Source organism: Lissotriton vulgaris, unplaced genomic scaffold (assembly GCF_964263255.1).
Source record: "Lissotriton vulgaris unplaced genomic scaffold, aLisVul1.2 SCAFFOLD_1065, whole genome shotgun sequence".
NCBI lineage: Eukaryota > Metazoa > Chordata > Amphibia > Caudata > Salamandridae > Lissotriton > Lissotriton vulgaris.
In genome coordinates, this window is record NW_028253252.1 from 435,107 (window position 1) to 449,676 (window position 14,570).

The 14,570-nt window shown below is 48.3% G+C and overlaps 1 protein-coding gene across 1 annotated transcript in view; it reads right to left on the reverse strand.

Annotated features, from left to right (window-relative positions):
* SLC25A43 (solute carrier family 25 member 43) overlaps positions 1-14,570 on the reverse strand; it is a 294,586-nt gene that overhangs the window by 128,466 nt on the left and 151,550 nt on the right. The window lies entirely within an intron of this gene.

Sequence of the window (14,570 nt, forward strand, 5' to 3'; positions counted from 1 at the left end):
ATTCCCTCCCTGATCACCTCCGCTATTCTACCCATTATCTTTCGTTCCGCAAGGATTTAAAAACCTTTCTCTTCAAACAAGCCTTCCCTGTATAATGCCCCTCCCTACCCAAGACTGGTCTTATTTTTCTTCAGGTGTCAAACGAACTACTAGCGCCAAGAAACCGTACGGTATACGCTGCGCTCTACAAATGTTTTAAATTAGAAAATTAAATTAGAATTATCAAAAGCGGTTTGAAGATCAATAAATACCAAATATAAAGATGACCTTTGAAGAGAATTGTAATATAAACAAATAAAGTTTAATCCCATTACTTGGTCCACTGTACTTTAGCATATCCTAAAACCTGCTTGGCTTGGAGATAATAGGTCCTGTTCTTCTAACCACTGGTTTAGACGAGATAGTAACAGTTTTACGAAGATTTTTCCCCACTCTGTCAAGTAGTGAAATTGTTCCACAATTTTCCGGTGATTCTCTAGGCCCTTTTTGTATCATGGGACAATTATTGATTTTCTTCAAAAAAGTGATACCTCCTCATAGGACCAGATGTTATTAAACCACCTAGTTAATACTGTGGAACATAGACTTGGATGATTCCAGAAGACATCTGTTGGAATTTTATCCAGCAGCCCTGTGTGGTGTTTGCGCTTAAATCGCTTGAATAACTTCTTTTTCAATCAATTCATCAACTAGCCCATATTTAAGTGATGTAAACAAACACCTGATGGAGCGACTATGGAAGTAGTGGAGTTTGGTGTAATGGCAATTATTTTTTGGTAAACTATATTCTGATGTACTAATTTCAGGTTTTCACTCGTGTTTACCTTCAAGTCCTCTTTTCTACAATGTTGTTATAGTTGCATTGACGTGTTCAAGGAAATTTGTCTTTTAAAAATCCCTCATCAAAAATCTACCTCTTCAACTACATCTAAATTAGATAGGGCAATATGTGACATTTTGTAACAAGAGTTTTAATCAACCATTTTAGCATGGTGTCCATGCAATGATCATGCAAACCGAGGGACAAAAACAGTCGATGAGTAAAGAAAGTGTTGCCCAGAAAAATACTGCAATTACTGGACTGATGGCAAAGTTATCTTTCGTTCATACTATGTTTTACTAAGCCTTTAATATGGTTATTTCATTGCTTAAGAGCATTGGCATTTACATGTGAATGTTCTAAATCTGCATCCGTTTTTCCCAGACAGCGGTCATGATGTACAGCAGGTCAAACATTTTATATCCCTTTTTTATGACCCATATACCTTCAACCGTGACTTACAAATAAAAGCCCCTGACCAGATTTACTGCTCCGCAGGACATTTGTTTAGTTGTTGCACGTGCAGCAGCTCCACAGTGTGAACATAAATGAACAACACTGCCCTACAGCAGAAACTCTTATTAATGAATAACATGCACGATGTAACCTACTGAATATTTATCTTGAATCAATACAGGACAGAGCTAATGTTACGCAATGCTCTACATAAACAGATACGTAAAACTCCACTGGGTCTCTGATAATACTGAACCCACCACGCATGAATTTAAACATGCAGTGCAGTTTAAGGGCAATGGTAAACACTTAACGCAATGGCTTTATCGCTGGATTTGAACACACCTCGCAATACCAGATCTTTTGACTGGGTGTGAGTGTTTGATTGGTTCAGATGCTCCGTCCATTACCATCCCCATTTGTACCGCTTTTGGCCGCCATAAGTGTGGCAGGGTATGCTCAGACGCGAGTCCTTTGCTCACTTTGCCACTGGATTCAAGCAAGCCGGGCTGAAGACGGCTGGAATGCCAGAAACCGGTCCTCGGAAGCTTGTTTCCGGTCCAGGGAAGGCATGGCTTGGCAGTTCAGGCTGGACTGTTCCCATGAGGCCAGGGACAGACTGATTTGCATATAGCCATGTCTGAACTGGGGTGGCAGAGTGGGCTAAAGAACGGTGATGGATTAAACCCAGATCTTTTGACTGGGTTTGAGTGTTTGATTGGTTCAGATGCTCCGTCCATTACCACCCCTTTTGTACCAATTTTGGCTGCCATAAGTGTGGCAGGGTATGCTCAGACGTGAGTCTCTTGCTCACTTTGCCACTGGATTCATGCAAGCCGGGCTGAAGACGGCTGGAATGCCAGAAACCGGTCCTCGGAAGCTTTTTTCCGGTCCAGGGAAGGCATGGCTTGGCAGTTTGGCTGGACTGTTCCCATGGGGCACAGGGTCAGACTGATTTGCATATAGCCATGTCTGAACTGGGGTGGCAGAGTGGGCTAAGGAATGGTGATGGATTAAACCCAGATCTTTTGACTGGGTGTGAGTGTTTGATTGGTTCAGATGCTCCGTCCATTACCACCCCCTTTTGTACCGCACCTGCGCGAAGCATGGGAGCACGACATAGCGAAGCACTTACAAGACAAAGATTGGGGAACAATTATTTGCCTAGCCCAAAAAGGTCTCCAGCAACTCACAATTCAAACTGATACAATTTATGATCCTGCACAGAGCCTACATCACCCAACACGGATTGCACACTATGTTCCCAACGGCGTTCGTTGTATGCCCCAGATGCCACGAGCACAAGGCAAAGTTATTGCGCATGCTGTGGAACTGCCCGGCCCTGCCCTGACATCTTACTGGGCACAAATCATGGCAATCCTACAGACACAACAGAGGACTCTAATGAATACCCTGTAGAAAGATGCCTGCTGGGACTACACCCCTGCCCCAAACACCCCATGGCACGGGCTAGACTGACAGACCTGGCCCTCATGCTGGCAAAACTTCAAATAACGAGGTGATGGAAGTCCACCCCCTGCCCCACACCTCCCCCCCCCCCCCCCCCCCCCCCCCAGCATCACAACTTCGCTTGAGGATGCCATACATGGGGTAGCAAATGCAAAATAAACAGTTGATGGACAGAATGCAGAACAATGTCATACATTCACCCCAGTACAGAGATCTGGGCATAAATCCATCGTTTTTTTGCACTCCACACCACCCCAGTTTAGACATGGCCATATGCAAATCAGTCTTGACCCTGTGCCTCATGGGAACAGTCCAGCCCGAACTGCCAAGCTATGTATTCCCTGGACCGGAATCAAGCATCCTATGACCGATTTCTGACTATCAGCCGTCGTCAATTGACTCCAGTGGTGTGGAGAGCAAGGGACTCACGTCTGAGCATACCCGTCCCACTCGGGGTGACAAATGCAAAAACAACAGTTGATGGACAGAATGCAGACCAATGTCATACATTCACCCCAGTAGAGAGATCTGGGCCTAAATCCATCGTTTTTTTGCACTCCAACAACCCCAGTTCAGACATGGCCAAATGCAAATCAGCCTTGACCCTGTGCCTCATGGGAACAGTCCAGCCCGAACTGCCAAGCCATGTCTTCCCTGGACCGGAATCAAGCATCCTAGGACTGGTTTCTGGCTATCAGCCGTCTTCAGCCAGGATAGCTTGACTCCAGTGGTGTGGAGAGCACAGGACTCACGTCTGCGCATAGTAGGGCAGAAAGTGCAGCACTCCGTAGAGAGGAATCCAAAGGTCTCCGCAAGAAGTCACTAGCGCTGGAATGGGATAGCTAATGGAAGCGTTTAAAAGGGTTCGACCTACCAGTCCCTTGAGAGAGACTGCTCTCACCCTCACTAACCCACACACCAACACAAATGGCCCTGCATCCGATAGCAATTTTAGACACGTAAACATCAAAATGTGCATTGGAGCAATAGGACATATGCCCATTTTGCTTCCAACAAGCATCTCCTTTTAGACACTGAGGATCCCAGCCCCTGCCATTCACTTAGGTCCCAATAAAAAAAGGAAACAAGGCGTACACGCAATATCCTTAAGATAGAAAACCAATCAATGTCAGTCCATATATACTGTAGGAATTTGATGGGCCACCAGTGGATCAGGGAGTTGGCTGGAGGGAATCAAGGGGAGTTTTGATGTTGGTTGCATTTCCTTAGAACACAACTGTATATTGCGGATACTAGACAAAATATAATGTAACATGTATAGTTTCTCCTGTGCTTTCAAATGTAGATAATGGTTAACAAGACAATAACAGTTGTACTGCCCCCCACGTTAAATGTATTTTCAAAATGTGAAGCAAGCCCACTGGGCAGGATAGCTCATACGTTATAAGTCTACTGTAACAATGTCATAAATTAAATGTGTTTAAGAAATAAAGTTTGTTTCGAAAAAATGCTCTACATAAACAGATGATTTATTGTATAATTATCATTTAATACTACGGAATAATCCAACTCTGTCTCAAATTCTGCTACCTGACTTCCGGTAGCCTAGGGTCAATAAGGTTATAGCATTTCAGGAACGCTTGCTCACGCCACTCTGCATTTAATGTTAATTTGGATATCCTCACAGGGTCACGTTCTGTCCTTTGGAAACTGCTCATTAATCCTAAGAGCCAATAAACAGGAAAAAAAGTGGGAGGGCCATCTCTTTGCATGAGGAAAATTGCAGGTGACACCTGTGATACCGACTGCGCCCAGAGGCCGATTTCAGTCTCAGCTGAAGAGAGCTCAGCGACAGAGTTCCCAGATGACCTTTAATCCTCAGGATTTAGACAGCTGGTTGAGGTCAGTTCCAAGCGTGTCAATGAAATAACTAGGGTGGAGTAAGAGAAAATAACAGGCACAGGGGAGTCTGGGCTGCAACCAGATTAGAACTCTGGGTCAACCAGAGGAGGCAGGGGTAGCACTTCAAACAATGGGACAGAGTCAATGCAAGAATAGAGTGATAAACTGAGCACTTTAAACATATTGGTCAAACCCAGTACGATTAGAACAAACATGTTTTAGAGAATTTAACAACGTTTTCAGACTAATGATAGAGAATTAGTAATATGACAACTAAAAAGCAGATTTTACAGATTCCAATGCAAAGTATTCTAGAACCAGTTTTCCTAAAGTTATTTCAAGACAAGGAAACTTTTTTTCCAATTCTACGAAAATTTCTTCTGTGAAATGACAGGTGGAATGTGCTGTCCTGAAAAGAGGTGACTTCAACAGAACATATGTTTTAATAACACCAAACATGCTTTCAATTCTGTTCTGAAGCCCCAGGGACATTAAAGTGTAAAATCCATTAAAATACCAATATTGTTTTTAAATCCTGCAGCGGCAATGTGCAGGGGCAATGTGCATTATAAAATGCAACTTTTGTTACCGATTTCTCCAAAATGCTTTTGAGAAGAATTACTACATTCCCCATAATGGTTGTTCCTAAATGTCAAAACTAATGATATCAATTAACCTGGACCGGTTGGAGACAGGAACAATCCTTACTACGGCACCAGAGAGACACAAGGCGGACAACAAGGTTACCAGTTTGTCACTGTACAATGGAACAAGCAGTGTTTTCATTGTGCATTGCATTTGCATTGGTGACCTATTATGCATTCAATCAGAGTTATGCTGCTTTTGACAGACCCATGCTTAGTTTGACAGCAGAGTACAGGTTCACAAACATTTTGCTGTCAAACGACACTATATTGAAAAGGCAGGACACAGCAATGCAATACCTACATAATTAAAGTGCAGGTGTACTGCCTTGCATAAACAACCAGGAGAAAAACCACGAGAGGCATATATAGAAGCAAACCCTACATTTGTCTTAAAGTGCACTCCGCGATATCGATGTGCGTTAGGCGGCAGAGGTTCGCCTCCGGTTAGACATAAATAATATGTTCAGGTCTCACTCAGCTGAGTTGTCTCTCAGTCGACACATACGGAAAGGCACCAGGCACCTCAACAATCCCACAGGTGACAATGGACCATCACCAAAGGACAAGAGTCACAACCTGTCATTTCATCTCGATTTCTTCTGAAGTTGCCAGCACGCCTGAGGGCACCCACTAAATATACTGAAAAGCTTTCCATCGAGTATATACGTTGAGTTCAATTGTCACTTATGAAGAGCAACAAACGTCCTAAGGCATCCTGGCGCAATATCAGTAAAGATAAAAAGAGAATGATAGAGATGTTTTCACCAGGCTTCCTAAACACAGAATGCTCCTCTATTTTGCGCAGTCCAAGAGGAATTGCATTTCAAATAGAGGAATCAACAATAGCGAAGGAGCATTGCCCAATACCCGCCACTCCACCCCCCCACCCCACTGAGGCTTTATGAATCAGCGGACTGATAGCAAGAGAGAAGAGACAAAATAAAGGGACCACTGAGACTTGCAAACAAATACAACCTGGCATGGGGCGCATTTTATAATAGAAACGGACAAAGAACGCAGCTTATGACAAGCCTCTGAGAACTCTCAACTGAGATTCAGGACAAGTCACTCTGCCATATGCTAAAAGCTTGAAGCCTGTAAATAAATGATTCCGGAGGGCCCAGGTGGCAAGCATTGGCGTAGTCAATCCTGAAATGATGGTATCATTAACACAGCTTTCAAGAGCCATTGAGTAAAAAGGTTTTTCTTCAAGTTAATCATTTGGAGGTAAGAGGATGCAGAGCTGGCTTTAGGGCAGTGCGACTGGTGCGGCCGCACTGGGTGCTGACCTCTTGAGGGGGCGCCGACCTGAGGGAGAGTTTCTGTGTTTAGCAATAGCTTATGATTATAGAGATGAGGGGCACCTTTGCCGGGTGGTAGTGAGAGAATGTGAGGAGGCAGCCATTGGGTGCAAGGGCGCCAAATAGGATTGCCGCACCAAATAATTAATTTTCCCTTGTGGTCGTCTGTCGAAATCCCCCTCCCCTTACCCCCCACCGTCATACTGCTCCTACAAGCACGATGCGCTGCTGGTATTATCAGCTCAGTTCTGTACTGTGTTCTTCTAATGGAAACCTCAAAGGAAGGTCTGCACTAGGTGCAGACTGATTGTGTATTACTAAAAATATATATTTTTTATGCACTTGTTTTATCTTAAACACTAAATGGGACATATTTATTAAAACTAAGTGTTGTGCAAATTTTTGAAATGAGATTTACTTTTCAGCTCAAAATTTTATTTCTGCTGGGAAGTATCCCAAATTTATGCAAAGTAGTGCTTGCATTGCTTTGCATCAAGGGGACGTCCAATAGGTGGTACACGGGTGTGTCCATGCTACACTTGTGCTTTTTGATGCAAATCCCTATCTACGTACAGTGGTAGCCAGGGTTTTTCACCAAAAACGAACGCCATCTCAAGGCAGGCATTAAAAAGGCGAAACATGTTTATTTCTCCAAATTATTCCTACATTGTATGTACGCTGCACTGTACAGTACACATATAACTTATTGTACAGCTCAATATAGTATTTCATACTGGTAGGGTATTTTTTTTTGTAGTCAAAGTTTTAACTCATCATAAAGTAGCTGGTTAACGTGCCAGCTGCACAGCTCAAGGTGTAACATGCAATTCACAGATTTGAATTTTATGTATATAGCTCAGTTGGTTAGTGTTTTGTCACAGAGATCCTTTTGTTACTTGCAACTCTTAAGTTGCAATCTCTCAATGGTATCAAAGAGCTGAAAGCAAGCTGCATGGGCTAGGATTAGAACAGTATTGTTTTTTCCTAATCTTTTGTTACTTTTAGATACTTAAATTACTTTCTTTGGGTAGTAATACAGTTTAATTAGTATAAACAACCCCAACCACTGTGTTACATTTTAAATCCTGACCGTGTGTGTTTCTAGACCAACAAATCTCAACATATAATGCCTACCGGTATAGGTGACATTTAACTCTTCCACCTTGTAACCTTCATTTACACACTTGTAGGAGTCATTGGCTCTGTATAACATGCCAGTCTATTGTGATGAGTAGCGCTATAAAATAAATTAGGAAGTGCCATTTATATCAATATTAGAATCATTATTAATACAGACAGATACATCAAACACCTCTGCAGCTCATGCATACCTCTTATATAAGAGTTGATCAAAGTAAATAACCTTCCTCCAAATCATAGGTTCCATTAAGCACTTGTAAAGTGCTAAGAATCTGAAGTGATTTTGTTTCCTAACATTACACTGGCATCTAAGTGCTAGGCTCCACATATCTCCCAGACCTAAAGAGACTCCTACAGAAGGAAGACCAATGGCTCTTTAAGTGAGGCCTTTGTTTTGGGCCCAACTGCAAGTGAAAATAAGAACACCCCCGCCTTTCTCCCCCGTAGACTGCTGCTCCCGAAGGAAAGCAGACAAGTTGCAGGTGCTGTGGAATGGGGTTTGCTGTTGGCAAATTACAGTGGGACAAATTCAACATATTTCACTGCCGCCGGCCTGGATCCGACTTAATAACAGATCCCTTCATTTCCTGCACTGGATATGTGGAAATATCCACTCAGTGCCATCTCCGAAGGATAAACAGATTTCTCATAAAGAAATCAAGACTCTGACACACATTGTGTGGCACACTTCATACTTGAGTCTGTGACATTTGTGAATTTGGGACAGGGCCATACCTTTCCTCCAAACTTTTTAGGATTCCTAATAATGCACAGTTTAAGTCAACATTTTTAACCTGGTGTTAAGAAAGCTTACTGAATGACATAGGTCATACCTACCACTACACAATTTTAAAATGTTTCCCCATCTGTGGAAAAACTATTCCTGTGATGCATATTTTAAGTGGGAGCCCTAAACCATTATCTTGGGCCCCGCCTGGTGAGTTCTTTGTGAGTCCTTCAAGAGACACCTATTTATCCCTGCTAGATGGCAGAGTGGTTATTACAGCATATTAACAATTTTACCATTATACATGAGGGACTAACCTTTCCTGTTTTGGACTAGGGTACTCTAAGAATAGATATACCACACTGACACGTGGCTATTCTTATGATATTAACTTGGCGGCGCAGTTCAACTGATCTTTTTTTAAAAAAAACTTTATTTTTGTCGCAGATAATGATAGTGTAGAACAGTTGCGCCAACAGCATCAACAAAGCAACGACATTACGTCAAATAACATATTTCTGTGCACACGGCCCATCAGCCCACAACCCGAAGGCCGGGCGGCGGTAGGTGGCAGCTTTAAAGCCAGGCCCTGAACCTGGCAATGTAACTGCGCGGCAGGATATTCTGATCTGCTGTTATTTTTCTTTTTTTGTTTTTATACAGGTTACCCCCCAACTCCCCAATGGAATCCCCCCCCCCAAAACTTCGGCATTTAGGACTTAGGCATGTGTATACAGTTCGTTCACCTCATTATGGCACTCCTATCGGCAGATAGTACAGCAATCGTTACTCAGATTAGGAATGAAACCTCCAGATACCAAAAACACAATTACAATTCCTCCCAGTTGTATCCAAAACGTGCGTGTGCGGCCAGGCACTCCCCCAACTCACTGCCCTCCCTCTCCCTCCCCGTCACTCTCATCCTCAGATCCTGTATCCCCAGGGGTGAACAACTCCGCACTGGTGCCATCCGAATCCTCCGCTGCCTCTCCCACCACTCGCATCATTCTCCACGCAAGCAGGTCGTCCTGTAGCTTTACATCCCTACGCACGGTTTGCATGAAGGTTTCCTCCGCCAGGGACCATTCCCCCACATCTCTAAGCCACTGCGACATCTCTGGGGCCCTCTGTCCCATCCATGTGATTGCCACCCTCCTCCTTGCCAGTACTAAAAGTAGTTGTAACATTTTGTAGGACAAATTACATTTCTTGGGCTTGGGGACCAAGGCTAACAAACACTGAAGGGGGGTCAGCTCCAACCGGAGTTCAGTAACCTTGCGAATGTGCACCACCACCGACTGCCAGAAGGCGTTAACTAACGGGGAGTCCCACGCCAGATGAAGGAAGGAGGCCCCCGGCGCGCCACATCTAGGGCAGTCATCGCGCTTGTCCGGGGCGATACGCCTCAAGGCAATTGGTGTCACATATGTGCGGTGTAGAAAGTTAAAGTGGATCTGTTTGAACCGTGCATTGTACGACACCTTTCGGGTGAGGGTACCAATGCGTTTGCGCTGTGCCGGGTCCAAAACAATTCCCAGGTCAGCCTCCCAGGCCGCCCATGCCGGTGGGACCGGCGGGGTGGAGTCCTGCCGCAGGGCTGAGTACAATAGGGTTATCAGCCTCTTGCCCCTACCACAGGAAAGGATGATATTGAGGGTATGGGACACCGGGGGCGCATCAGGGAATTGCGGCCAAGTATCCCGTGCCATTGCATGGAGGCCCCTGTAGTGTAGGAACTGCCCCTCACCGAGTCCGAACGTCTCAGTCGCCCGTTCGATAGATAGAAACGTGTCGTCGGGGTAGAGATCCGCCAATAACTCGCACCCACCCGCTCTCCAGTCATGGAATGGCATGTGTACCTCCATGTCCACCACTGGGGCCAAGATCCATATCGGCAGCTCTCTGTGAAAGGGGGCCCTCCGTAGGACTTTTTTCACAACACGCTGCCAAATGGCTGCGGTGTGGCGCACTATGTACGGCAGAGCCGCATCCGCGCCCCTGCCGCGCATCAGGGCCATCTGTACCGTCCTCTCATCCGCACTCCCCGCCAGGAGCCGTAGTTCCCAGGTGTCCGCATCCGCGAACCACCTGGCAGCTGGTAACAGCTGAGCTGCATAGTAGTAAAGGTCAAATCTAGGCGCTTCCAACCCCCCTTCCTCCCAGCTCCGGACAACCGTGCGCAAGGCAACTCTGCTACGCCTGCCCGCCCAGAGTAAAGACGTAAGAAGTGTATCAAGAGTGCGGAATATCCGCGGGGGAAGTGGGCACAGTGAATTCTGCAACACATACAGCACTCGCGGCAGCATCACCATTTTCGCCACTGCCAGACGGCCCATCAGAGAGAGAGGCAACGTGTTCCAGAATGACACCGATTGTTGTAGGGAGTGCACTACCCTATCCGCATTGCGGGTCAGCAATTGTTCGTCTGACGACGCCACCTGTATCCCCAGATAGCGGAAGGCTTCCAGTTCCCACCGCAGTCCCAGGTGTGGCAAGTCCCTGCGCGCGTCCACATTACATCCCGCTAGAGGGAAGATCAGAGACTTCCCTGCATTGATACGCAGGCCCGAGGCTGCACCAAAACGGTCCAGCAGCCGCAGCAAAACCGGCAGTGCGTCTCGCGGAGATGTTAAATAAAACAGAGCATCATCTGCATACAAGGACACCGTGTGTACATTACTCCCCACTTTCATTCCCCATTGGGACATCGTGGTACGGACTTCCACCGCCAAAGGCTCAATCGCCAGGGCGAACAGGAGCGGCGAGAGGGGACATCCCTGACGGGTGCCCCTCTCCAACGCCCAGTCCTCAGAGCGTGCAGCCCCAAGTTTGACTCTGGCTCGAGGCGCCCAGTACAATATCTGGATCCACTTGCGAAACACGGGCCCCAATCCCACCTGTTGAAGCACCTCTGACAGGTACCCCCAGCTAACCGTATCAAATGCCTTGGCCAAGTCTATCGAAACCAGGACCTGGGGATCCTCCCTACCGCGCACCTCATGTATGACATGGGTTAATCGCCGCAGATTCATCGCGGTGTTGCGTCCGGGGATAAACCCACACTGGTCCTGGTGAACCAACCAGGCCATGAACGGCGCCAACCGAGCGGCTAAGAGTTTGGTCAGGATCTTAACATCCGTGTTAATCATGGTTATAGGGCGGTATGCCGCGGGGTCGTAACCATCACCACCCGGCTTTAGAAGCATGCAGATCTCTCCCTGGTACATCGTGGGCGGAAGGGCTCCATCCTCCAGTGCCGTAAGGAAGACCTGGAGGAGGAGGGGGGCGAGGACGTCTCCGAACGTGTGGTAAAATTCGGAAGGAAACCCGTCTCCTCCTGGGGATTTCGCCTTCGGTAGGCCGGCCATAGCCACCCGCACTTCATGGAGGGTCAAAGCCCCATCCAATTCTTCCGCCGCTTCCCTCGAAAGGGCCGGAAGGGTCACTCCTCGGAGGTAAGCCTGATAGGATGCTTCCGTGACCAGCGGATCCGCCGTATACACCTGCTGCAGGTGGGTTTTGAGAACACGCAGTATACCGGACTCCGAATGCACCATGACCCCATCAGGGCCCCTCAGGGCAACTATCCTGACCGGGGCCGTTTCTTTCTTCAAGATCCAGGCCAATAATCGGCCGGATTTGTCCACCTCCCTGTGGAGACGCTGTCGAAATTGACCTAGCGTGAATCTATCGAGGCGCGTAAGTATATCGTGTACTTGTTCCTGGGCTTCCCGCTCCAAGGCCAGTTCCGGTTCCCCAGGATTTGATGAGGCCTGGCGAGTCCGCAGGGCGTCCTCAGCGTCCCGCAGTTCGCGAGTCAGCTGTTGGCGGACCCCATAAGTAAGAGCCATACATTCACCCCGCACCACTGCCTTCAGAGCATCCCATTTCGTCGACAGGGGCACATCGTCCCCCTCCCAGTTCAGGTCGACATAATTAGTGAGTGTCATCTGCACGTGATCTCTGCCCAGCGGGTCCTGCAGGAGGTCCGTAGGCATCCGCCAGGTGCGGGGGCGGCAAGGCTGGTCGACTTCCTGCGTAGCACACAACACCGGGGAATGGTCAGACAGGAAGCGGGCCAGATGGGTGACCTTTAAGGAATATGACGGATCCATATTAGCGGCTAGGACCCTATCCAGCCTGCTATGGGTGTCGTGTGTGGGAGTGTAACAGGTGTACAGTTTCTGCGACGGGTGACCCTGACGCCACACATCTACCGCCCCCAAGTTCGCCATGACCTCGCGCAGTCTCGCCGTCATGCGAGGTTTCGTCCCCACTCGGGGAGGATGCCTATCCAAGACGGGGTCCAAGATACAGTTAAAGTCTCCGAACCACAGGAGAGGGCTGTCCACGTCCGACACTAAGACGTCCTGCATTTGCGAGTAGAAGGTCGCGTCGTCTACATTAGGCGCATATGTATTAAGGAGTGTAAGGTCCCTGCCATTCAACTTCACCCTCAGGAGCAGGTACCTGCCCTCAATGTCTGCCTCCGCATACTGTACCGCGAGGGGGACCCCGGGCGCTACCCAGATCAAGACCCCACGCGCATACGTTGAAAAGGAAGAGTGAAAGATCTGACCTCGACACTTTTTAGCCATTTTTTGCGCCCCCTCCTCATTCAGATGCGTTTCTTGCAAACATGCAATCGAAATGCCATGCCTCCTAAGGAAGGACAGGACCCTATATCTTTTGGTACATGTGCCCAGCCCACGCACGTTCCACGTTAAGAATTTGTATCCCATGTTTCCTGTAAGCGCCCAGCCGGGCCATGCAGTCTGCTGCCTAAATGCCGCCTCCTAGGGGCCTGAACAGTGATACACATGATGCCTATACCAACATTCTTAAACATTCCCCCCCCCTAAATTACAACATTTGCAGAACTCTCCCCCCCACCCCCACCCACGAGCAGGATAGCGACAACAACCCAACCTGTCAACCCGCCCTTCCCCTGCTGGTGCCAGGACGTACACAGCCTCCCCACACACCCCTCACAACACATCACACACTCACACAACTATGAACTGCACACACCCCCCCCCAGCTCCCCGCATGACCAATGCTCACGTTAATGCGAACCCGGTCATCCCTGCCCCCCCGTAGTCAGCAATGCGGGAGGAACAGCTCCCACCACCTCTCCCACCACTCGGAGTACAACCAACCCAGACGCCAAGTACTAGGTACCGATCAGTGTTCAATCGCCCTCAACATCAAGGCTGGCAAAGCAGAAATCTAAAGAGCTGCCGGGCCACATGGAGCCACTCAATAACACCAATCTCACAGCAGAGTCAATGGGGGCCGGGCAAGGATCATTCCAAGTCTGGGGCCTGCAGGGCCGTCTCCGGGACCACCGGGGCCGCAGAATCCGCGGTCGCCGGTGTCTCCTGCAAAGTATCTGGTACCAAAATGTCATCAGGTGCGGCCGCCCCGTGCAAACTTGTTCCAGCCCCTTCAGGCGCGACTTCCATCAGGATGGCCCCATCCGGTCCCACCGTGGGTCGAGTCTCAGGAGGACCACGGGATCCAGAACGGCGATTTCTCCTCCCACGCCGTCGTTTTTGCAGCCTGGTCCCCCGGACATCTCGCGAGCCCCCTCTCTCACCCGGGGGCAGATCATCTCCTCTGATCTCGAGCCACTCCCACACCTCCGCCGGCGTCTCAAAGAAGTGTGCCCGGCCCTGGGAGAGCACCTTGAGCTTAGCAGGGTATAAAAGCATATACTGTAGCTGCATGTTGCGAAGCTTCTGTTTGACCCCCAAGTAGGATTTTCTTTGCTCCTGCACCTGCTGGGTGTAGTCGGGATAAATCGAGACACGACTGTTCTCAATCATATGGGGCCCCGACTCCCTCACCGCCTTGAGGATGCAGTCACGGTCTTTATAGTTCAGGATCTTCGCGATGAGGGCTCTAGGGGCTTCCCCAGGTCGTGGGGGGGGGCACCAGGGCCCTGTGCGCCCGTTCCACAATAAAGACGCTGGACAATCCACTCGGACACAGATGTTCACGGATCCAGGTCTCTAGGAATCGTTCAGGGTTCCCCGCCTCCAGCCGTTCCGGTACCCCCAGGACCCGTATGTTACTTCGGCGCGCCCTACCTTCTGCATCCTCGGCGCGCCTTTCCAGTGCCCGGGTAGTAGAGGTAAGTTGGG